Source organism: Camelus dromedarius, chromosome Y (genome assembly GCF_036321535.1).
Source record: "Camelus dromedarius isolate mCamDro1 chromosome Y, mCamDro1.pat, whole genome shotgun sequence".
Taxonomy (NCBI): Eukaryota; Metazoa; Chordata; class Mammalia; order Artiodactyla; family Camelidae; genus Camelus; species Camelus dromedarius.
This window is the reverse complement of record NC_087473.1, coordinates 1379884-1405992: the sequence shown is the minus strand read 5'-3', so window position 1 is coordinate 1405992 and position 26109 is coordinate 1379884.

Below are 26109 nucleotides of genomic sequence, written 5' to 3'. Positions count from 1 at the left end.
AGGGCCAATTTGAAGTTTCTGCAGTTTATCACGATAAAAGTTTTTGAGCTTTTAACACCCAATATATATGCATGGATTGTAGTTTGCAACTGAAAAGAAGATTCATCTTCCTAACAAGCTAGGTGAAGGAAGGCTTTCACAGACTGGTATCTCTCAGTACCTTGCATGTGTAGAGACGTTGGTACATGAATCACAAAATGAACGGTTTGCAGGAGAAAATATTACTCCAGTTTCTCAGTCTTTATCAAAGTGCCGGAAAGAAGTTTCTGCTGTTTTCTGTGTAAAACCGTGTTGGAGCTAGTACGTCCTCATATATATGTATTGTGTGAAGTTTACAACTGAAAGAAACCTTGTTTTCCCAACAAGATAGGGGAAGGCAGCTTCCAAACAAACTTATCTCTCAGAACTGAGCATGTGTGGAGGCGTTCATTCATCTAGCACAATGGGATCGCTTTGCAGGAGAAATTTTACTCTGGATTCTCAGTTTGTTTCCTAGTGCCACTTTTAAGTTCCTGAAGTTTTCACTGGAAATCCGAGTTGGTGTTACTACTTCCCGTTATAAATTTAACGAGTGTAATTTGCAACTGAAAAGAAAATTTATGTTCCCAACCAGCTAGTTGAATTTCGGCTTTCAAACACACATATCTCAGAAATGTGCATGTTGATAGAATTTCCTTCATCTACCACAAAGGGAATGGTTTGCAGTGGAAACTTTCACCCTGGTTTCCCAAATTTTTACAAGTGCTGATTTGATGTACCTGCAGTTTTCATTTGAAAACCAAGTTGGCTCTAGTACATCCCCTTATATATGTAAGGAGTGTTGTTTGAAATCTTAATATATCACTGTGTTCCCAACAATCTAGTTGAATTAAGGCTTTAAACTCAATTATCTCTCAGAAATGAGCATGTGGTGATGTTCTTTCATTTAGAAAAATGCGATCGATTTTCAGTAGGAACTGTTACTCTTGATTCTCAGGGTTTTTCCTAGTTCCGTAGTGCTATTCTTGCATTTTTCACAATAAAACAGTTTTGGAGCTAGTACCTCCCCTTATACATGTATGGACAAAAATTTCTCAACTGAAAATGTACATTGAGTTCCCAACAAGCTATGTTAAGTACGGTTTACAAACACAAATATCTCTCATATCTGAGAAAGTGGAGAGACGTTTGTTCATCTAGCACCAAGCAACTGGTATATAGGGCAAAGTTTTACACTAGATTCTCTGTATGTTTCCTAGTGCGAGGTCCACGATCCTGCAGTTTTCAGCATAAAACTGAGTTCGAGCTAGTACCTACAATTATATATGTATGGATTGTAGCTTGCAAATGAAAAGAATCATTTTGTTCCCAACAAGCTAGGTGAAGGACGGCTTTCACACACACTTAAATCTCAGAACGGAGCATGTGGAGGGACGTTCATTAGTGTAGGAGAAAGTGAAATGTTTGGAGGATTATCTTTTACTCTGGTTTCTCAGTATGATCCCTAGTGCCAATTTGAATATCCTGTAGTTTCTTCATGAAAATCGATTTGGAGTTTGTAACTCCCAATATATATGTATGGAGTGTATTGTGCAACTGAAAAGCAATTCTGTGTTCCAAACAAGCTTTATGAAGGACTGCTTTCAAACATATATATATTTTAGAACTGAGCATATGGAGAGAATTTCATCATCTAGCACAAAAGGAAATGTTTGCAGGAGAAACGTATACTCCAGGTTTTCAGTATGATTCCAAGGGCCAATTTGAAGTTCCTACAGTTTAACACGATAATAGTTCTTGAGCTTTTAACACCCAATATATATGCATGGATTGTAGTTTGCAACTGAAAAAAAGATACATCTTCCTAACAAGCCAGGTGAAGGAAGGCTTTCACAGACTGGTATCTCTCAGTACCTTGCATGTTTAGAGACGTTGGTTCATGAATCACAATATGAACGGTTTGCAGTAGAAAAATTTACTCCAGTTTCTCAGTCTTTATTCAAGTGCCGGAAAGACGTTTCTGCAGTTTTATGTGTTAAACCGAGTTGGAGATAGTACGTCCTCATATAAATGTATGGTGTGTAGTATACAACTGAAAGAAACCTTGTTTTCACAAGAAGATAGGTGAAGGCAGCTTCCAAACACACTTATCTCTCAGAACTTAGCATATGGGGAGGCGTTCATTCATCTAGCACAATGGGATCGATTTGCAGGAGAAACTTTTTCTCTGGATTCTCAGTTTGTTTCCTAGTGCCACTTTTAAGTTCCTGAAGTTTTCACTGGAAATCCGAGTTGGTGTTACTACTTCCCGTTATAAATTTAACGAGTGTAATTTGCAACTGAAAAGAAAATTTATGTTCCCAACCAGCTAGTTGAATTTCGGCTTTCAAACACACATATCTCAGAAATGTGCATGTTGATAGAATTTCGTTCATCTACCACAAAGGGAATGGTTTGCAGTGGAAACTTTCACCCTGGTTTCCCAAATTTTTACAAGTGCTGATTTGATGTACCTGCAGTTTTCATTTGAAAACCAAGTTGTATATACTACATCCCCTTATATATGTAAGGAGTGTTGTTTGCAATCTTAATATATCACTGTGTTCCCAACAATCTAGTTGAATTAAGGCTTTAAACTCAATTATCTCTCAGAAATGAGCATGTGGTGATGATCGTTCATCTAGAAAAATGCGATCGATTTTCAGTAGGAACTGTTACTCTTGATTCTCAGGTTTTTTCCTAGTTCCGTAGTGCTGTTCTTGCATTTTTCACAATAAAACAGTTTTGGAGCTATTACCTCCCCTTATACATGTATGGACAAAAATTTGTCAACTGAAAATGTACATTGAATTCACAACAAGCTATGTTAACTACGGTTTACAAACACAAATATCTCTCATAACTGAGAAAGTTTAGAGACGTTTGTTCATCTAGCACCAAGCAACTGGTTTATAGGGCAAAGTTTTACACTAGATTCTCTGTATGTTTCCTAGTGCCAGGTCCACGATCCTGCAGTTTTCAGCATAAAACTGAGTTCGAGCTATTATCTACAAATATATATGTATGGATTGTAGCTTGCAACTGAAAAGAATCTTTTTGTTCCCAACAAGTTAGGTGAAGGACCGCTTTCACACACACTTAAATCTCAGAACAGAGCATGTGGAGGGACTTTCATTAGTGTAGGAAAAATTGAAATGTTTGAAGGTTTATCTTTTACTCTGGTTTCTCAGTCTGATTCCTAGTGCCAATTTGAATTTCCTGTAGTTTCTTCACGAAAATCGAGTTGGAGATTGTAACTCCCTATATATATGTATGCAATGTAGTTTGCAACTGAAAAGCAATTATGTGTTCCAAACAAGCTATATGAATGACTGCTTTCAACCATATTTTTATCTGAGAACTGATCATATGGAGAGAAGTTCGTCATCTAACACAAAAGGAACTGTTTGCAGGAGAAACATATACTCTGCTTTCTCAGTCTGTTTCCTAGTGCCTATTTGAAGTTCCTGCTGTTTTTACAGAAAAACTGCTGGAACTACTACATCCCCATATATATTTAAGGAGCGTAGTTTGCAACTGGAAAGTAATTTTGTGTTCCCAAAAAGTTCCTTGAAGGACGTCTTTCACACACAATAATCTCTCTGAACGGAGCAAGTGGAGAGACGATCGTTCAGCTAGAACAAAGGGAACGGTTTGCAGGAGAAATTTTACTCTTGTCACTAAGTCTGTTTCCTAGAGCCGGTTTGAATTTCCTGCAGTCTTCACTGTTAAAGTGAGTTGGAGCTTGTTCCTCCCCATATATATGTATGGAGTGTAGATTGCTACTGTAAAGAAGCTTTGTGATCCCTGCAAGCTAGGTGAAGGACGGCATTCACGCACATTAATCTCTCAGAACTGAGCTTGTGGAGAGACCTTCATTAATCTAACAGAAAGGGAACGGTTTGTAGTGGAATTTTTACCCTGAATTCTCATTCTTTTTATAATAGACGGTTTAAAGTTCCTGCAGATTACTGGAAAACCGAGTTTTAGCTATTACCTCCCCATATATATATAAGGAGTGTAGTTTGCAACCATAAGGAATATTTGTGTTCCCTACAAGCTACGTGATGTATGTCTTTAAACACACTTATCAGTCAAAACTGAGCAAGAGGGGAGAAATTCGTTCATGAAGCACAAAATGATTGGTTTGCAGCAGTTTCTTTTACTCTGCTTTCTCATATTTTTTCCTATGCCACTTTGAAGTTCCTTAAGTTTTCAGTGTAAAACCGATTTGGATTTCTTAACTCCCCATATAAATGTACGGATTTATGTTTGAAACTGAAATGGTACTTTATGTTAACTACCAGCAAGGCAAAGTAAGGCTTACAAACACACTTACCTCTCAGAACCAAGAATGTGAAGAGACTTTCATTTATCTATGAGAAAGTGAACGGGTTGCAAGAGAAACATTTACACCAGGTTTTCAGTACGATTCCAAGGGCCAATTTGAAGTTCCTTCAGTTTAACACGATATTTGTTTTTGAGCTTTTAAAACACAATATATATGCATGGATTGTAGTTTGCAACTGAAAAGAAGATTCATCTTCCTAACAAGCTAGGTGAAGGAAGGCTTTCACAGACTGGTATCTCTCAGTACCTTGCATGTGTAAAGACGTTGGTTCATGAATCACAATATAAACGGTTGCAGGAGAAATTTTTACTCCAGTTTTTCAGTTTTTATCAAAGTGACGGAAAGACTTTTCTGCAGTTTTCTGTGTTAAACCGTTTTGGAGCTAGTACGTCCTCATATAAATGTATGGTGTGTAGTTTACAACTGAAAGAAACCTTGTTTTCCCAACAAGATAGGTGAAGGCAGCTTCCAAACACACTTATCTCTCAGAACTGAGCATGTGGGGAGGCGTTCATTCATCTAGCTCAATGGGATCGCTTTGCAGGGGAATTTTTACTCTGGATTCTCAGTTTGTTTATTAGTGCCACTTTTAAGTTCCTGAAGTTTTCACTAGAAATCCGAGTTGCTGTTACTACTTCCCGTTATAAATTTAAGGAGTGTAATTTGCAACTGAAAAGAAAATTTTTGTTCCCAACAAGCTAGTTGAATTTCGGCTTTCAAACACACATATCTCAGAAATGTGCATGTTGAAAGACGTTCGTTCATCTAGCACAAAGGGAATGGTTTGCAGTGCAAACTTTCACCCTGGTTTCTCAAAATTTTACAAGTGCTGATTTGATGTACCTGCAGTTTTCATTTGAAAACCAATTTGGTTCAAGTACATCCCTTATATATGTAAGGAGTTTTGTTTGCAATCTTAATATATAACTCTGTTCCCAAAAATCTGGTTGAATTAAGGCTTTAAACTTAATTATCTCTCAGAAATGTGCATGTGGTGATGTTCGTTCATCTAGAAATATGCGGTCGATTTTCAGTAGGAACTGTTACTCTTGATTCTCATTTTTTTTCCAATTTCCGTAGTGCTTTACTTGCATTTTTCACGATAAAACAGTTTTGGAAATATTACCTCACCTTATACATGTATGGACAGAAATTTTTCAACTGAAAATGTACATTGAGTTCCCAACAAGCTATGTTAAGTACGGTTTACAAACACAAATATCTCCCATAACTGAGAAAGTGTAGAGACGTTTGTTCATCAAGCACCAAACAACTGGTTTATAGGGCAAAGATTTACACTAGATTCTCTATATGTTTCCTAGTGCCAGGTACACGATCCTGCAGTTTTCAGCATAAAACTGAGTTCGAGCTAGTACCTACAATTATATATGTATGGATTGTAGCTTGCAACTGAAAACTATCTTTTTGTTCCAAACAAGCTAGGTGAAGGACGGCTTTCACACACACTTATATCTCAGAACGGAGCATGTGGCGGGACTTTCATTAGTGTAGGAGAAAGTGAAATGTTTGGAGGATTACCTTTTACTCTGGTTTCTCAGTCTGATTTCTAGTGCCAATTTGAATTTCCTATAGATTCTTCACGAAAATCGGGTTGGAGTTTTTAACTCCAATATATATGTATGGAGTGTATTGTGCAACTGAAAAGCAATTCTGTGTTCCAAACAAGCTTTATGAAGGACTGCTTTCAAACATATATATATTTGAGAACTGAGCATATGGAGAGAATTTCGTCATCTAGCACAAAAGGAACTGTTTGCAGGAGAAACGTATACTCCAGGTTTTCAGTTTGATTCCAAGGGCCAATTTGAAGTTCCTACAGTTTAACACGATAGTTTTTCTTGAGCTTTTAAAACCCAATATATATGCTTGGATTGTAGTTTGCAACTGAAAAAAAGATACATCTTCCTTACAAGCCAGGTGAAGGAAGGCTTTCACAGACTGGTATCTCTCAGTAACTTGCATGTTTAGAGACGTTGGTTCATGAATCACAATATGAACGGTTTGCAGTAGAAAAATTTACTCCTGTTTCTCAGTCTTTATTCAAGTGCCGGAAAGACGTTTCTGCATTTTTCTGTGTAAAACCGTGTTGGAGATAGTACGTCCTCATATAAATGTATGGTGTGTAGTTTACAACTGAAAGAAGCCTTGTTTTCCCAACAAGATAGGTGAAGGCAGCTTCCAAACACACTTATCTCTCAGAACTTAGCATATGTGGAGGCGTTCATTCATCTAGCACAATGGGATCGATTTGCAGGAGAAACTTTTCTCCGGATTCTCAGTCTGTTTCCTAGTGCCACTTTTAAGTTCCTGAAATTTTCACTGGAAATACGAGTTGGTTTTACCACCTCCCGTTATATATGTAAGGAGTGTACTTTGCAACTGAAAAGAAAATTTTTGTTCCCAACAAGCTAGTTGAATTTCGGCTTTCAAACCCACATATCTCAGAAATGTGCATGTTGAAAGACGTTCGTTCATCTAGCACAAAGGGAATGGTTTGCAGTGGAAACTTTCACACTGGTTTCTCAAAATTTTTACAAGTGCTGATTTGATGTACCTGCAGTTTTCATTTGAAAACCAAGTTGGTTCTAGTACATCCCCTTATATATGTAAGGAGTGTTATTTGCAATCTTAATATATCACAGTGTTCCCAAAAATCTAGTTGAATTAAGGATTTAAACTCAATTATCTCTCAGAAATGAGCATGTGGTGATGTTCGTTCATCTAGAAAAATGCGATCGATTTTAATTAGGAACTGTTACTCTTGATTCTCAGGGATTTCCTATTTCCGTAGTGCTGTCTTTGCATTTTTCACGATAAAACATTTTTGGAAATAGTACCTCGCCTTATACATGTATGGACAAAAATTTTTCAACTGAAAATATACATTGAGTTCCCAACAAGCTACGTTAAGTACGGTTTACAAACACAAATATCTCTCATAACAGAGAAAGTGGAGAGACGTTTGTTCATCAAGCACCAAGCAACTGGTTTATAGGGCAAAGATTTACACTAGATTCTCTGTATGTTTCCTGGTGCCAGGTACAGGATCCTGCAGTTTTCAGCATAAAACTGAGTTCGAGCTAGAACTTACAATTATATATGTATGGATTGTAGCTTGCAAATGAAAAGTATATTTTTGTTCCCAACAAGCTAGGTGAAGGACGGCTTTCACACACACTTATATCTCAGAACGGAGCATGTGGTGGGACTTTCATTAGTGTAGGAGAAAGTGAAATGTTTGGAGGATTATCTTTTACTCTGGTTTCTCAGTCTGATTCCTAGTGCCAATTTGAATATCCTGTAGTTTCTTCACGAAAATCGAGTTGGAGTTTGTAACCCCAATATATATGTATGGAGTGTATTTTGCAACAGAAATGTAATTCTGTGTTCGAAACAAGCTATATGAAGGACTGCTTTCAACCATATATATATCTGAGAACTGAGCATATGGAGAAAATTTCGTCATGTAGCACAAAAGGAACTGTTTGCAGGAGAAACATTTTCTCCAGGTTTTCAGTATGATTCCAAGGGCCAATTTGAAGTTCCTGCAGTTTATCACGATAACTGTTTTTGAGTTTTTAACACCCAATATATATGCATGGATTGTAGTTTGCAACTGAATAGAAGATTCATCTTCCTAACAAGCAAGTTGAAGGAAGGCTTTCAAGGACTAGTATCTCTCAGTACCTTGCATGTGTAGAGACGTTTGTTCATGAATCACAAAATGAACGGTTTGCAGTAGAAAAATTTACTCCAGTATCTCAGTCTTTATCCAAGTGCCGGAAAGACGTTTCTGCAGTTTTCTGTGTAAAATCGTGTTGGAGATAGTACGTCCTCATATAAATGTGTGGTGTGCAGTTTACTACTGAAAGAAACCTTGTTTTCCCAACAAGATAGGTGAAGGCAGCTTCCAAACACACTTATATCTCAGAACTTAGCATATGTGGAGGCGTTCATTCATCTCGCACAATGGGATCGCTTTGCAGGAGAATCTTTTACTCTGGATTCTCAGTCTGTTTCCTAGTGCCACTTTAAAGTTCCTGAAATTTTCACTGGAAATCCGAGTTGCTGTTACTACCTCCCGTTATAAATTTAAGGTGTGTAATTTGCAACTGAAAAGAAAATTTTTCTTCCCAACAAGCTAGTTGAATTTCGGCTTTCAAACACACATATCTCAGAAATGTGCATGTTGAAAGACGTTCGTTCATCTAGCACAAAGGGAATGGTTTGCAGTGGAAACTTTCACACTGGTTTCTCAAAATTTTTACAAGTGCTGATTTGATGTACCTGCAGTTTTCATTTGAAAACCAAGTTGGTTCTAGTACATCCCCTTATATATGTAAGGAGTGTTATTTGCAATCTTAATATATCACAGTGTTCCCAAAAATCTAGTTGAATTAAGGATTTAAACTCAATTATCTCTCAGAAATGAGCATGTGGTGATGTTCGTTCATCTAGAAAAATGCGATCGATTTTAATTAGGAACTGTTACTCTTGATTCTCAGGGATTTCCTATTTCCGTAGTGCTGTCTTTGCATTTTTCACGATAAAACATTTTTGGAAGTAGTACCTCGCCTTATACATGTATGGACAAAAATTTTTCAACTGAAAATGTACATTGAGTTCCCAACAAGCTACGTTAAGTACGGTTTACAAACACAAATATCTCTCATAACAGAGAAAGTGGAGAGACGTTTGTTCATCAAGCACCAAGCAACTGGTTTATAGGGCAAAGATTTACACTAGATTCTCTGTATGTTTCCTGGTGCCAGGTAGAGGATCCTGCAGTTTTCAGCATAAAACTGAGTTCGAGCAAGTACCTACAATTATATATGTATTGATTGTAGCTTGCAAATGAAAAGAATCTTTTTGTTCCCAACAAGCTAGGTGAAGGACGGCTTTCCCACACACTTAAATCTCAGAACGGAGCATGTGGAGGGACTTTCATTAGTGTAGGAGAAAGTGAAATGTTTGGAGGATTATCTTTTACTCTGGTTTCTCAGTCTGATCCCTAGTTCCAGTTTGAATTTCCTGTAGATTCTTCACGAAAATCGAGTTGGAGATTGTAAATACATATATATATGTATGGAGTGAAGTTTGCAACTGAAAAGCATATTTGTGTTCCAAACAAGCTATATGAAGGACTGCTTTCAACCATATTTTTATCTGAGAATTGAGCATATACAGAGAAGTTCGTTATCTAGCACAAAAGGAACTGTTTGCAGGAGAAACATATACTCTGCTTTCTCAGTCTGTTTCCTAGTGCCTATTTGAAGTTCCTGCTGTTTTTACAGAAAAAATGCTGGAACTACTACCTCCCCATATATATTTAAGGAGCGTAGTTTGCAACTGAACAGTAACTTTGTGTTCCAAACAAGTTAATTGAAGGACGTCTTTCACACACAATAATCTCTCCGAACGGAGCAAGTGGAGAGACGATCGTTCAGCTAGAACGAAGGGAACGGTTTGCAGGGAAAATTTTACTCTTGTTCCTCAGTCTGTTTCCTAGAGCCGGTTTGAATTTCCTGCAGTCTTCACTGTTAAAGTGATTTGGAGCTTGTTCCTCCCCATATAAATGTATGGAGTGTAGATTGCTACTGAAAACAATCTTTGTGATCCCTGCAAGTTAGGTGAAGGACGGCTTTCACGCACATTTATCTCTCAGAACTGAGCTTGTGGAGAGACCTTCTTTAATCTAGCACAGACGGAACGGTTTGTAGTGGAATTTTTACCCTGATTTCTCAGTCTTTTTATAATAGACGGTTTAAAGTTCCTGCAGTTTACTGGAAAACCGAGTTTTAGCTATTACCTCCCCAAATATATTTAAGGAGTGTAGTTTGCAACCATAAGGAATATTTGTGTTCCCTACAAGCTACGTGATGTATGGCTTTAAACACACATATCAGTCAGAACTGAGCAAGAGGAGAGAAGTTCGTTCATCAAGCACAAAATGATTGGTTTGCAGCAGTATCTTTTACTCTGCTTTCTCAGTTTTTTTACTGTGCCACTTTGAAGTTCCTTCAGTTTTCAGTGTAAAGCCGATTTGGATTTCTTACCTCACCATATAAATATAAGGATGTAAGTTTGAAAGTGAAATGGTACTTTATGTTCCCTACCAGCGAGGCAAATTAAGGCTTACAAACACAATTATTTCTCAGAACCGAGAATGTAGAGGGACTTTCATTTATCTAGGAGAATGTGAACGAGTTGCAAGAGAAACATTTACTCCAGTTTTTCTGTATGATTCCAAGGGCCAATTTGAAGTTCCTGAAGTTTATCACGATAATTGTTTTGAGCTTTTAACACCCAATATATATGCATGGATTGTAGATTGCAACTGAAAAGAAGAATCATCTTCCTAAGAAGCTAGGTGAATGAAGGCTTTAACAGACTGGTATTTCTCAGTACCTTGCATGTGTAGAGACTTTGGTTCATGAATCACAAAATGAACGGTTTGCAGGAGAAAATTTTACTCCAGTTTCTCAGTCTTTATCAAAGTGCCGGAAAGAAGTTTCTGCAGTTTTCTGTGTAAAACCGAGTTGGAGCTAGTACGTCCTCATATAAATGTATGGTGTGTATTTTACAACTGAAAGAAACCTTGTTTTCCCAACAAGATAGGTGAAGGCAGCTTCCAAACACACTTATCTCTCAGAACTGAGCATGTGTGGAGGCGTTCATTCATCTAGCACAATGGGATGGCTTTGCAGGAGAAATTTTACTCTGGAATCTCAGTTTGTTTCCTAGTGCCACTTTTAAGTTCCTGAAGTTTTCACTGGAAATCCGAGTTGGTGTTACTACTTCCCGTTATAAATTTAAGGAGTGTAATTTGCAACTGAAAAGAATATTTTTGTTCCCAAAAACTAGTTGAATTTCGGCTTTGAAACACACATATCTCAGGAATGTTCATGTTGAAAGACGTTCGTTCATCTAGCACAAAGGGAATGCTTTGCAGTGGAAACTTTCATCCTGGGTTCTCAAAATTTTTACAAGTGCTGATTTGATGTACTTGCAGTTTTCATTTGAAAACCAAGTTGGATCTAGTACATCCCCTTATATATGTAAGGAGTGTTGTTTGCAATCTTAATATATCACTGTGTTCCCAACAATCTAGTTGAATTAAGGCTTTAAACTCAATTATCTCTCAGAAATGAGCATGTGGTGATGTTCTTTCATTTAGAAAAATGCGATCGATTTTCAGTAGGAACTGTTACTCTTGATTCTCAGTGTTTTTCCTAGTTCCGTAGTGCTATTCTTGCATTTTTCACAATAAAACAGTTTTGGATCTAGTACCTCCCCTTATACATATATGGACAAATATTTCTCAACTGAAAATGTACATTGAGTTCCCAACAAGCTATGTTAATTACGGTTTACAAACACAAATATCTCTCATATCTGAGAAAGTGGAGAGACGTTTGTTCATCTAGCACCAAGCAACTGGTTTATAGGGCAAAGTTTTACACTAGATTCTCTGTATGTTTCCTAGTGCTAGGTCCACGTTCCTGCAGTTTTCAGCACAAAACTGTGTTCGAGCTAGTACCTACAATTATATATGTATGGATTGTAGCTTGCAAATGAAAAGAATCATTTTGTTCCCAACAAGCTAGGTGAAGGACGGTTTCACACACACTTAAATCTCAGAACGGAGCACGTGGAGGGACTTTCATTAGTGTAGGAGAAAGTGAAATGTTTGGAGGATTATCTTTTACTCTGGTTTCTCAGTCTGATTCCTAGTGCCAGTTTTAATTTCCTCTAGTTTCTTCACGAAAATCGAGTTGGAGATTGTAACACCCAATATATATATATGGAGTGAATTTTGCAACTGAAAAGCATTTCTGTGTTCCAAACAAGCTATATGAAGGAATGCTTTCAACCATATTTTTTTCTGAGAACTGAGCATATGGAGAGAAGTTCGTCATCTAGCACAAAAGGAACTGTTTGCAGGAGAAACATATACTCTGCTTTCTCAGTCTGTTTCCTAGTGCCTATTTGAAGTTCCTGCTGTTTTTACAGAAAAACTGCTGGAACTACTACCTCCCCATATATATTTAAGGAGCGTAATTTGCATCTGAAAAGTAACTTTGTGTTCCCAAATAAGTTCATTGAAGGACGTCTTTCACACACAATAATCTCTCTGAACGGAGCAAGTGGAGAGACGATCGTTCAGCTAGATCAAAGGGAACGGTTTGCAGGAGAAATCTTACTCTTGTCTCTCAGTCTGTTTCCTAGAGCCGGTTTGAACTTCCTGCAGTCTTCACTGTTAAAGTGAGTTGGAGCTTGTTCCTCCCCATATATATGTATGGAGTGTAGATTGCTACTGAAAAGAATCTTTGTGATCCCTGCAAGCTAGGAGAAGGACGGCTTTCACGCACATTAATCTCTCAGAACTGAGCTTGTGGAGAGACCTTCATTAATCTAGCACAAACGGAACGGTTTGTAGTGGAATTTTTACCCTGATTTCTCAGTCTTTTTATAATAGACGTTTTAAAGTTCCTGCAGATTACTGGAAAACCTAGTTTTAGCTATTACATCCCCGTATATATTTAAGGAGTGTAGTTTGCAACCATAAGGAATATTTGTGTTCCCTACAAGCTACGTGATGTATGGCTTTAAAAACACTTATCAGTCAGAACTGAGCAAGAGGAGAGAAGTTCGTTCATCAAGCACAAAATGATTGGTTTGCAGCAGTATCTTTTACTCTGCTTTCACAGATTGTTTCCTATGCCACTTTGAAGTTCCTTCAGTTTTCAGTGTAAAACCGATTTGGATTTCTTACCTCCCCACATATATGTAAGGATGTAAATTTGAAATTGAAATGGTACTTTATGTTAACTACCAGCAAGGCAAATAAGGCTTACAAACACACTTAACTCTCAGAACCGAGAATGTGAAGTGACTTTCATTTATCTAGGAGAAAGTGAACGGGTTGCAAGAGAAACATTTACTCCAGGTTTTCATTATGATACCAAGGGCCAATTTGAAGTTTCTGCAGTTTATCACGATAAATGTTTTTGAGCTTTTAACACACAATATATATGCATGGATTGTAGTTTGCAACTGAAAAGAAGATTCATCTTCCTAACAAGCTAGGTGAAGGAAGGCTTTCACAGACTGGTATCTCTCAGTACCTTGCATGTGTAGAGACGTTGGTACATGAATCACAAAATGAACGGTTTGCAGGAGAAAATATTACTCCAGTTTCTCAGTCTTTATCAAAGTGCCGGAAAGAAGTTTCTGCTGTTTTCTGTGTAAAACCGTGTTGGAGCTATTACGTCCTCATATATATGTATTGTGTGAAGTTTACAACTGAAAGAAACCTTGTTTTCCCAACAAGATAGGGGAAGGCAGCTTCCAAACAAACTTATCTCTCAGAACTGAGCATGTGTGGAGGCGTTCATTCATCTAGAACAATGGGAATGCTTTGCAGGAGAAATTTTACTCTGGATTCTCAGTTTGTTTCCTAGTGCCACTTTTAAGTTCCTGAAGTTTTCACTGGAAATCCGAGTTGGTGTTACTACTTCCCGTTATAAATTTAAGGAGTGTAATTTGCAACTGAAAAGAAAATTATTGTTCCCAACAAGCTAGTTGTATTTCGGCTTTCAAACACACATATCTAAGAAATGTGCATGTTGAAAAAAGTTCGTTCATCTAGCACAAAGGGAATGGTTTGCAGTAGAAACTTTCACCCTGGATTCTCGAAATTTTACAAGTGCTGATTTGATGTACCTGCAGTCTTCATTTGAAAACCAAGTTGGTTCTAGTACATCCCCTTATATATGTAAGGAGTGTTGTTTGCAATCTTAATATATCACAGTGTTCCCAAAAATCTAGTTGAATTAAGGATTTAAACTCAATTATCTCTCAGAAATGAGCATGTGGTGATGTTCGTTCATCTAGAAAAATGCGATCTATTTTCATTAGGTACTGTTACTCTTGATTCTCAGGGTTTTCCTATTTTCGTAGTGCTGTCCTTGCATTTTTCACGATAAAACAGTTTTGGAAGTAGTACCTCGCCTTATACAAGTATGGAAAAAATTTCTCAACTGAAAATGTACATTGAGTTCCCAACAAGCTACGTTAAGTACGGTTTACAAACACAAATATCTCTCATAACAGAGAAAGTGGAGAGACGTTTGTTCATCAAGCACCAAGCAACTGGTTAATAGGGCAAAGATTTACACTAGATTCTCTGTATGTTTCCTGGTGCCAGGTACACGATCCTGCAGTTTTCAGCATAAAACTGTGTTCGAGCTAGTACCTACAATTATATATTTATGGATTGCAGCTTGCAAATGAAAAGAATCTTTTTGTTCCCAACAAGCTAGGTGAAGGACGGCTTTCACACACACTTATATCTCAGAACGGAGCATGTGGAGGGACTTTCATTAGTGTAGGAGAAAGTGAAATGTTTGGAGGATTATCTTTTACTCTGGTTTCTCAGTCTGATCCCTAGTGCCAATTTGAATATCCTGTAGTTTCTTCACGAAAATCGAGTTGGAGTTTGTAACTCCCAATATATATGTATGGAGTGTATTGTGCAACTGAAAAGCAATTCTGTGTTCCAAACAAGCTTTATGAAGGACTGCTTTCAAACATATATATATTTGAGAACTGAGCATATGGAGAGAATTTCGTCATCTAGCACAAAAGGAACTGTTTGCAGGAGAAACGTATACTCCAGGTTTTCAGTATGATTCCAAGGGCCAATTTGAAGTCCTGCAGTTTAACACGATAATTGTCCTTGAGATTTTAACACCCAATATATATGCATGGATTGTAGTTTGCAACTGAAAAAAAGATACATCTTCCTTACAAGCCAGGTGAAGGAAGGCTTTCACAGACTGGTATCTCTCAGTACCTTGCATGTTTAGAGACGTTGGTTCATGAATCACAATATGAATGGTTTGCAGTAGAAAAATTTACTCCAGTTTCTCAGTCTTTATTCAAGTGCCGGAAAGACTTTTCTGCAGTTTTCTGTGTAAAACCTTGTTGGAGATAGTACGTCCTCACATAAATGTATGGTGTGTAGTTTACAACTGAAAGAAACCTTGTTTTCCCAACAAGATAGGTGAAGGCAGCTTCCAAACACACTTATCTCTCAGAACTTAGCATATGGGGAGGCGTTCATTCATCTAGCACAATGGGATCGATTTGCAGGAGAAACTTTTTCTCTGGATTCCCAGTCTGTTTCCTAGTGCCACTTTTAAGTTCCTGAAATTTTCACTGGAAATACGAGTTGGTTTTACCACCTCCCATTATAAATGTAAGGAGTGTATTTTACAACTGAAAAGAAAATTTTTGTTCCCAACAAGCTAGTTGAATTTCGGCTTTCAAACACACATATCTCAGATATGTGCATGTTGAAAGACGTTCGTTCATCTAGCACAAAGGGAATGGTTTGCAGTGGAAACTTTCACCCTGGTTTCTGAAAATTTTACAAGTGCTGATTTGATGTACCTGCAGTTATCATTTGAAAACCAAGTTGGATCTAGTACAACCCCTTGTATATGTAAGGAGTGTTGTTTGCAATCTTAATATATCACTGTGTTCCCAACAATCTAGTTGAATTAAGGCTTTAAACTCAATTATCTCTCAGAAATGAGCATGTGGTGATGTTCGTTCATCTAGAAAAATGCGATCGATTTTCAGTAGGAACTGTTACTCTTGATTCTCAGTGTTTTTCCTAGTTCCGTAGTGCTATTCTTGCATTTTTCACAATAAAACTGTTTTGGAGCTAGTACCTCCCCTTATACATTTATGGACAAAAATTTCTCAACTGAAAATGTACATTGACTTCCCAACAAGCTATGTTAAGTACGGTTTACAAACACAAATATCTCTCATATCTGAGAAAGTGGAGAGACGTTTGTTCATGAAGCACCAAGCAACTGGTTTATAGGGCAAAGTTTTACACTAGATTCTCTGTATGTTTCCTAGTGCCAGGTCCACGATCCTGCAATTTTCAGCATAAAACTGAGTTCGAGCTAGTACCTACAATTATATATGTATGGATTGTAGTTTGCAAATGAAAAGAATCTTTTTGTTCCCATCAAGCTAGGTGAAGGACGGCTTTCACACACACTTAAATCTCAGAACGATGCATGTGGAGGGACTTTCATTAGTGTAGGAGAAAGTGAAATGTTTGGAGGATTAACTTTTACTCTGGTTTCTCAGTCTGATTCCTAGTGCCAGTTTGAATTTCCTGTAGTTTCTTCACGAAAATCGAGTTGGAGATTGTAACTCCCAATATATATGTATGGAGTGAAGTTTGCAACTGAAAAGCATTTCTGTGTTCCAAACAAGCTATATGAAGGATGCTTTCAACCATATTTTTATCTGAGAACTGAGCATATGGAGAGAAGTTCGTCATCTAGCACAAAAGGAACTGTTTGCAGGAGAAACATATACTCTGCTTTCTCAGTCTGTTTCCTAGTGCCTATTTGAATTTCCTGCTGTTTTTACAAAAAAATGCTGGAACTACTACCTCCCCATATATATTTAAGGAGCGTATTTTGCAACTGAAAAGTAACTTTGTGTTCCCAAAAAAGTTCCTTGAAGGACGTCTTTCACACACAATAATCTCTCCGAACTGAACAAGTGGAGAGACGATCGTTCAGCTAGATCAAAGGGAAAGGTTTGCAGGAGAAATTTTACTCTTGTTCCTCAGTCTGTTTCCTAGAGCCGGTTTGAACTTCCTGCAGTCTTCAGTGTTAAAGTGAGTTGGAGCTTGTTCCTCCCCTTATATATGTATGGAATGTAGATTGCTACTGAAAAGAAGCTTTGTGATCCCTGCAAGCTAGGTGAAGGACGGCTTTCACGCACATTTATCTCTCAGAACTGAGCTTGTGGAGAGACCTTCATTAATCTAGCACAAACGGAACGGTTTGTAGTGGAATTTTTACCCTGATTTCTCAGTCTTTTTATAATAGACGGTTTAAAGTTCCTGCAGATTACTGGAAAACCGAGTTTTAGCTATTACCTCCCCGTATATATTTAAGGAGTGTAGTTTGCAACCATAAGGAATATTTGTGTTCCCTACAAGCTACGTGATGTATGGCTTTAAAAACACTTACCAGTCAGAACTGAGCAAGAGGAGAGTAGTACGTTCATGAAACACAAAATGATTGGTTTGCAGCAGTATCTTTTACTCTGCTTTCTCAGATTGTTTCCTATGCCACTTTGAAGTTCCTTCAGTTTTCAGTGTAAAACCGATTTGGATTTCTTACCTCCCCATATATATGTAAGGATGTAAATTTGAAATTGAAATGGTACTTTATGTTAACTACCAGCAAGGCAAAGTAAGGCTTACAAACACACTTACCTCTCAGAACCAAGAATGTGGAGAGACTTTCATTTATCTATGAGAAAGTGAACGGGTTGCAAGAGAAACATTTACTCCAGGTTTTCATTATGATTCCAAGGGCCAATTTGAAGTTCCTGCAGTTTATCACGATAATTGTTTTTGAGCTTTTAACACCCAATATTTATGCATGGATTGTAGTTTGCAACTGAAAAGAAGATTCATCTTCCTAACAAGCTAGGTGAAGGAAGGCTTTCACAGACTGGTATCTCTCAGTAACTTGCATGTGTAGAGACGTTGGTACATGAATCACAAAATGAAAGGTTTGCAGGAGAAAATATTACTCCAGTTTCTCAGTCTTTATCAAAGTGCCGGAAAGAAGTTTCTGCTCTTTTCTGTGTAAAACCGTGTTGGAACTAGTACGTCCTCATATAAATGTATGGTGTGTAGTTTACAACTGAAAGAAACATTGTTTTCCCAATAAGATAGGGGAAGGCAGCTTCCAAACACACTTATCTCTCAGAACTGAGCATGTGTGGAGGCGTTCATTCATCTAGATCAATGGGATCGCTTTGCAGGAGAAATTTTACTCTGGATTCTCAGGTTGTTTCCTAGTGCCACTTTTAAGTTCCTGAAGTTTTCAATGGAAATCCGAGTTGGTGTTACTACTTCCCGTTATAAATTTAAGAAGTGTAATTTGCAACTGAAAAGAAAATTTTTGTTCCCAACAAGCTAGTTGTATTTCGGCTTTCAAACACACATATCTCAGAAATGTGCATGTAGAAAAACGTTCGTTCATCTAGCACAAAGGGAATGGTTTGCAGTAGAAACTTTCACCATGGATTCTCAAAATTTTTACAAGTGCTGATTTGATGTACCTGCAGTCTTCATTTGAAAACCAAGTTGGTTCTAGTACATCCCCTTATATATGTAAGGAGTGTTGTTTGCAATCTTAATATATCACAGTTTTCCCAAAAATCTAGTTGAATTAAGGATTTAAACTCAATTATCTCTCAGAAATGAGCATGTGGTGATGTTCGTTCTTCTAGAAAATGCGATCGATTTTCATTAGGTACTGTTACTCTTGATTCTCAGGGTTTTCCTATTTTCGTAGTGCTGTCCTTGCATTTTTCACGATAAAACAGTTTTGGAAGTAGTACCTCGCCTTGTACATGTATGGATAAAAATGTTTCAAATGAAAATGTACATTGAGTTCCCAACAAGCTACGTTAAGTACGGTTTACAAACACAAATATCTCTCATAACAGATAAAGTGGAGAGACGTTTGTTCATGTAGCACCAAGCAACTGGTTTATAGGGCAAAGGTTTACACTAGAGTCTCTGTATGTTTCCTGGTGCCAGGTACACGATCCTGCACTTTTAAGCATAAAAATGTGTTCGAGATAGTACCTACAATTTTATATTTATGGATTGTAGCTTGCAACTGAAAAGTATCTTTTTGTTCCAAACAAGCTAGGTGAAGGACGGCTTTCACACACACTTATATCTCAGAACGGAGCATGTGGAGGGACTTTCATTAGTGTAGGAGAAAGTGAAATATTTGGAGGATTATCTTTTACTCTGGTTTCTCAGTCTGATTCCTAGTGCCAATTTGAAAATCCTGTAGTTTCTTCACGAAAATCGAGTTGGAGTTTGTAACTCCCAATATATATGTATGGAGTGTATTGTGCAACTGAAAAGCAATTCTGTGTTCCAAACAAGCTTTATGAAGGACTGCTTTCAAACATATATATATTTGAGAACTGAGCATATGGAGAGAATTTCGTCATCTAGCACAAAAGGAACTGTTTGCAGGGGAAACGTATACTCCAGGTTTTCAGTATGATTCCAAGGGCCAATTTGAAGTTCCTACTGTTTAACACGATAATTGTTCTTGAGCTTTTAACACCCAATATATATGCATGGATTGTAGTTTGCAACTGAAAAAAAGATACATCTTCCTTACAAGCCAGGTGAAGGAAGGCTTTCACAGACTGGTATCTCTCATTACCTTGCATGTTTAGAGACGTTGGTTCATGAATCACAATATGAACGATTTGCAGTAGAAAAATTTACTCCAGTTTCTCAGTTTTTATTCAAGTGCCAGAAAGACGTTTCTGCAGTTTTCTGTGTAAAACCGTGTTGGAGATATTACGTCCCCATATAAATGTATGGTGTGTAGTTTACAACTGAAAGAATCCTTGTTTTCCCAACAAGATAGTTGAAGGCAGCTTCCAAACACACTTATCTCTCAGAACTTAGCATATGGGGAGGCGTTCATTCATCTAGCACAATGGGATCGATTTGCAGGAGAAACTTTTTCTCTGGATTCTCAGTCTGTTTCCTAGTGCCACTTTTAAGTTCCTGAAATTTTCACTGGAAATCCGAGTTGGTTTTACCACCTCCCGTTATATATGTAAAGAGTGTATTTTGCAACTGAAAAGAAAATTTTTGTTCCCAACAAGCTAGTTGAATTTCGGCTTTCAAACACACATATCTCAGAAATGTGCATGTTGAAAGACGTTCGTTCATCTACCATAAAGGGAATGGATTGCAGTGGAAACTTTCTCCCTGGTTTCTCAAAATTTTTACAAGTGCTGATTTGATGTACTTGCAGTTTTCATTTGAAAACCAAGTTGGATCTAGTACATCCCCTTATATATGTAAGGAGTGTTGTTTGCAATCTTAATATATCACTGTGTTCCCAACAATCTAGTTGAATTAAGGCTTTAAACTCAATTATCTCTCAGAAATGAGCATGTGGTGATGTTCTTTCATTTAGAAAAATGCGATCGATTTTCAGTAGGAACTGTTACTCTTGATTCTCAGCGTTTTTCCTAGTTCCGTAGTGCTATTCTTGCATTTTTCACAATAAAACTGTTTTGGAGCTAGTACCTCCCCTTATACATGTATGGACAAAAATTTCTCAACTGAAAATGTACATTGAGTTCCCAACAAGCTATGTTAAGTACGGTTTACAAACACAAATATCTCTCATATCTGAGAAAGTGGAGAGACGTTTGTTCATGTAGCACCAAGCAACTGGTTTATAGGGCAAAGTTTTACACTTGATTCTCTGTATGTTTCCTAGTGCGAGGTCCACGATCCTGCAGTTTTCAGCATAAAACTGAGTTCGAGCTAGTACCTAAAATTATATATGTATGGATTGTAGCTTGCAAATGAAAAGAATCATTTTGTTCCCAACAAGCTAGGTGAAGGACGGCTTTCACACACACATAAATCTCAGATCGGAGCATGTGGAGGGAAGTTCATTAGTGTAGGAGAAAGTGAAATGTTTGGAGGATTATCTTTTACTCTGGTTTCTCAGTCTGATCCCTAGTGCCAATTTGAATATCCTGTAGTTTCTTCACGAAAATCGAGTTGGAGTTTGTAACTCCCAATATATATGTATGGAGTGTTTTGTGCAACTGAAAAGCAATTCTGTGTTCCAAACAAGCTTTATGAAGGACTGCTTTCAAACATATATATATTTGAGAACTGAGCATATGGAGAGAATTTCATCATCTAGCACAAAAGGAACTTTTTGCAGGAGAAACGTATACTCCAGGTTTTCAGTATGTTTCCAAGGGCCAATTTGATGTTCCTACAGTTTAACACGATAATTGTTCTTGAGCTTTTAACACCCAATATATATGCATGGATTGTAGTTTGCAACTGAAAAAAAGATACATCTTCCTTACAAGCCAGGTGAGGGAAGTCTTTCACAGACTGGTATCTCTCAGTACTTTGCATGTTTAGAGAAGTTTTTTCATGAATCACAATATGAACGGTTTGCAGTAGAAAAATTTACTCCAGTTTCTCAGTCTTTATTCAAGTGCCGGAAAGACGTTTCTGCAGTTTTCTGTGTAAAACCGTGTTGGAGATAGTACGTCCTCATATAAATGTATGGTGTGTAGTTTACAACTGAAAGAAGCCTTGTTTTCACAACAAGATATGTGAAGGCAGCTTCCAAACACACTTATCTCTCAGAACATAGCATATGTGGAGGCGTTCATTCATCTAGCACAATGGGATCGATTTGCAGGAGAAACTTTTTCTCTGGATTCCCAGTCTGTTTCCTAGTGCCTATTTGAATTTCCTGCTGTTTTTACAAAAAAATGCTGGAACTACTACCTCCCCATATATATTTAAGGAGCGTATTTTGCAACTGAAAAGTAACTTTGTGTTCCCAAAAAAGTTCCTTGAAGGACGTCTTTCACACACAATAATCTCTCCGAACGGAGCAAGTGGAGAGACGATCTTTCAGCTAGATCAAAGGGAACGGTTTGCAGGAGAAATTATACTCTTGTTCCTCAGTCTGTTTCCTAGAGCCGGTTTGAACTTCCTGCAGTCTTCACTGTTAAAGTGAGTTGGAGCTTGTTCCTCCCCATATATATGTATGGAATGTAGATTGCTACTGAAAAGAAGCTTTGTGATCCCTGCAAGCTAGGTAAAGGACGGCTTTCACGCACATTTATCTCTCAGAACTGAGCTTGTGGAGAGACCTTCATTATTCTAGCACAAACGGAACGGTTTATAGTGGAAATTTTACCCTGATTTCTCAGTCTTTTTATAATAGACGGTTTAAAGTTCCTGCAGATTACTGGAAAACCGAGTTTTAGCTATTACCTCCCCGTATATATTTAAGGAGTGTAGTTTGCAACCATAAGGAATATTTGTGTTCCCTACAAGCTACGTGATGTATGGCTTTAAAAACACTTACCAGTCAGAACTGAGCATGTGGAGAGTAGTACGTTCATGAAGCACAAAATGATTGGTTTGCAGCAGTATCTTTTACTCAGCTTTCTCAGATTGTTTCCTATGCCACTTTGAAGTTCCTTCAGTTTTCAGTGTAAAACCGATTTGGATTTCTTACCTCCCCATATATATGTAAGGATGTAAATTTGAAATTGAAGTGGTACTTTATGTTAACTACCAGCAAGGCAAATTAAGGCTTACAAACACACTTACATCTCAGAACCAAGAATGTGGAGAGACTTTCATTTATCTATGAGAAAGTGAACGGGTTGCAAGAGAAACATTTACTCCAGGTTTTCATTATGATTCCAAGGGCCAATTTGAAGTACCTGAATTTTATCACGATAATTGTTTTTGAGCTTTTAACACCCAATATATATGCATGGATTGTAGTTTGCAACTGAAAAGAAGATTCATCTTCCTAACAAGCTAGGTGAAGGAAGGCTTTCACAGACTGGTATCTCTCAGTACCTTGCATGTGTAGAGACGTTGGTACATGAATCACAAAATGAACAGTTTGCAGGAGAAAATATTACTCCAGTTTCTCAGTCTTTATCAAAGTGCCGGAAAGAAGTTTCTGCTGTTTTCTGTGTAAAACCGTGTTGGAGCTAGTACTTCCACATATAAATGTATGGTGTGTAGTTTACAACTGAAAGAAACCTTGTTTTCCCAACAAGATAGGGGAAGGCAGCTTTCAAACACACTTATCTCTCAGAACTGAGCATGTGTGGAGGCGTTCATTCATCTAGCACAATGGGATCGCTTTGCAGGAGAAATTTTACTCTGGATTCTCAGGTTGTTTCCTAGTGCCACTTGTAAGTTCCTGAAATTTTCACTGGAAATCCGAGTTGGTTTTACCACCTCCCGTTATATATGTAAGGAGTGTATTTTGCAACTGAAAAGAAAATTTTTGTTCCCAACAATCTATTTGAATTTCGGCTTTCAAACACACATATCTCAGAAATGTGCATGTTGAAAGACGTTCGTTCATCTAGCACAAAGGGAATGGTTTGCAGTGGAAACTTTCACCCTGGTTTCTCAAAATTTTAACAAGTGCTGATTTGATGTACTTGCAGTTTTCATTTGAAAACCAAGTTGGCTCTAGTACATCCCCTTATATATGTAAGGAGTGTTGTTTGAAATCTTAATATATCACTGTGTTCCCAACAATCTAGTTGAATTAAGGCTTTAAACTCAATTATCTCTCAGAAATGAGCATGTGGTGATGTTCTTTCATTTAGAAAAATGCGATCGATTTTCAGTAGGAACTGTTACTCTTGATTCTCAGGGTTTTTCCTAGTTCCGTAGTGCTATTCTTGCATTTTTCACAATAAAACAGTTTTGGAGCTAGTACCTCCCCTTATACATGTATGGACAAAAATTTCTCAACTGAAAATGTACATTGAGTTCCCAACAAGCTATGTTAAGTACGGTTTACAAACACAAATATCTCTCATATCTGAGAAAGTGGAGAGACGTTTGTTCATCTAGCACCAAGCAACTGGTATATAGGGCAAAGTTTTACACTAGATTCTCTGTATGTTTCCTAGTGCGAGGTCCACGATCCTGCAGTTTTCAGCATAAAACTGAGTTCGAGCTAGTACCTACAATTATATATGTATGGATTGTAGCTTGCAAATGAAAAGAATCATTTTGTTCCCAACAAGCTAGGTGAAGGACGGCTTTCACACACACTTAAATCTCAGAACGGAGCATGTGGAGGGACGTTCATTAGTGTAGGAGAAAGTGAAATGTTTGGAGGATTATCTTTTACTCTGGTTTCTCAGTATGATCCCTAGTGCCAATTTGAATATCCTGTAGTTTCTTCACGAAAATCGATTTGGAGTTTGTAACTCCCAATATATATGTATGGAGTGTATTGTGCAACTGAAAAGCAATTCTGTGTTCCAAACAAGCTTTATGAAGGACTGCTTTCAAACATATATATATTTTAGAACTGAGCATATGGAGAGAATTTCATCATCTAGCACAAAAGGAAATGTTTGCAGGAGAAACGTATACTCCAGGTTTTCAGTATGATTCCAAGGGCCAATTTGAAGTTCCTACAGTTTAACACGATAATAGTTCTTGAGCTTTTAACACCCAATATATATGCATGGATTGTAGTTTGCAACTGAAAAAAAGATACATCTTCCTAACAAGCCAGGTGAAGGAAGGCTTTCACAGACTGGTATCTCTCAGTACCTTGCATGTTTAGAGACGTTGGTTCATGAATCACAATATGAACGGTTTGCAGTAGAAAAATTTACTCCAGTTTCTCAGTCTTTATTCAAGTGCCGGAAAGACGTTTCTGCAGTTTTATGTGTTAAACCGAGTTGGAGATAGTACGTCCTCATATAAATGTATGGTGTGTAGTATACAACTGAAAGAAACCTTGTTTTCACAAGAAGATAGGTGAAGGCAGCTTCCAAACACACTTATCTCTCAGAACTTAGCATATGGGGAGGCGTTCATTCATCTAGCACAATGGGATCGATTTGCAGGAGAAACTTTTTCTCTGGATTCTCAGTTTGTTTCCTAGTGCCACTTTTAAGTTCCTGAAGTTTTCACTGGAAATCCGAGTTGGTGTTACTACTTCCCGTTATAAATTTAACGAGTGTAATTTGCAACTGAAAAGAAAATTTATGTTCCCAACCAGCTAGTTGAATTTCGGCTTTCAAACACACATATCTCAGAAATGTGCATGTTGATAGAATTTCGTTCATCTACCACAAAGGGAATGGTTTGCAGTGGAAACTTTCACCCTGGTTTCCCAAATTTTTACAAGTGCTGATTTGATGTACCTGCAGTTTTCATTTGAAAACCAAGTTGTATATACTACATCCCCTTATTTATGTAAGGAGTGTTGTTTGCAATCTTAATATATCACTGTGTTCCCAACAATCTAGTTGAATTAAGGCTTTAAACTCAATTATCTCTCAGAAATGAGCATGTGGTGATGATCGTTCATCTAGAAAAATGCGATCGATTTTCAGTAGGAACTGTTACTCTTGATTCTCAGGTTTTTTCCTAGTTCCGTAGTGCTGTTCTTGCATTTTTCACAATAAAACAGTTTTGGAGCTATTACCTCCCCTTATACATGTATGGACAAAAATTTGTCAACTGAAAATGTACATTGAATTCACAACAAGCTATGTTAACTACGGTTTACAAACACAAATATCTCTCATAACTGAGAAAGTTTAGAGACGTTTGTTCATCTAGCACCAAGCAACTGGTTTATAGGGCAAAGTTTTACACTAGATTCTCTGTATGTTTCCTAGTGCCAGGTCCACGATCCTGCAGTTTTCAGCATAAAACTGAGTTCGAGCTATTATCTACAAATATATATGTATGGATTGTAGCTTGCAACTGAAAAGAATCTTTTTGTTCCCAACAAGTTAGGTGAAGGACCGCTTTCACACACACTTAAATCTCAGAACAGAGCATGTGGAGGGACTTTCATTAGTGTAGGAAAAATTGAAATGTTTGAAGGTTTATCTTTTACTCTGGTTTCTCAGTCTGATTCCTAGTGCCAATTTGAATTTCCTGTAGTTTCTTCACGAAAATCGAGTTGGAGATTGTAACTCCCTATATATATGTATGCAATGTAGTTTGCAACTGAAAAGCAATTATGTGTTCCAAACAAGCTATATGAATG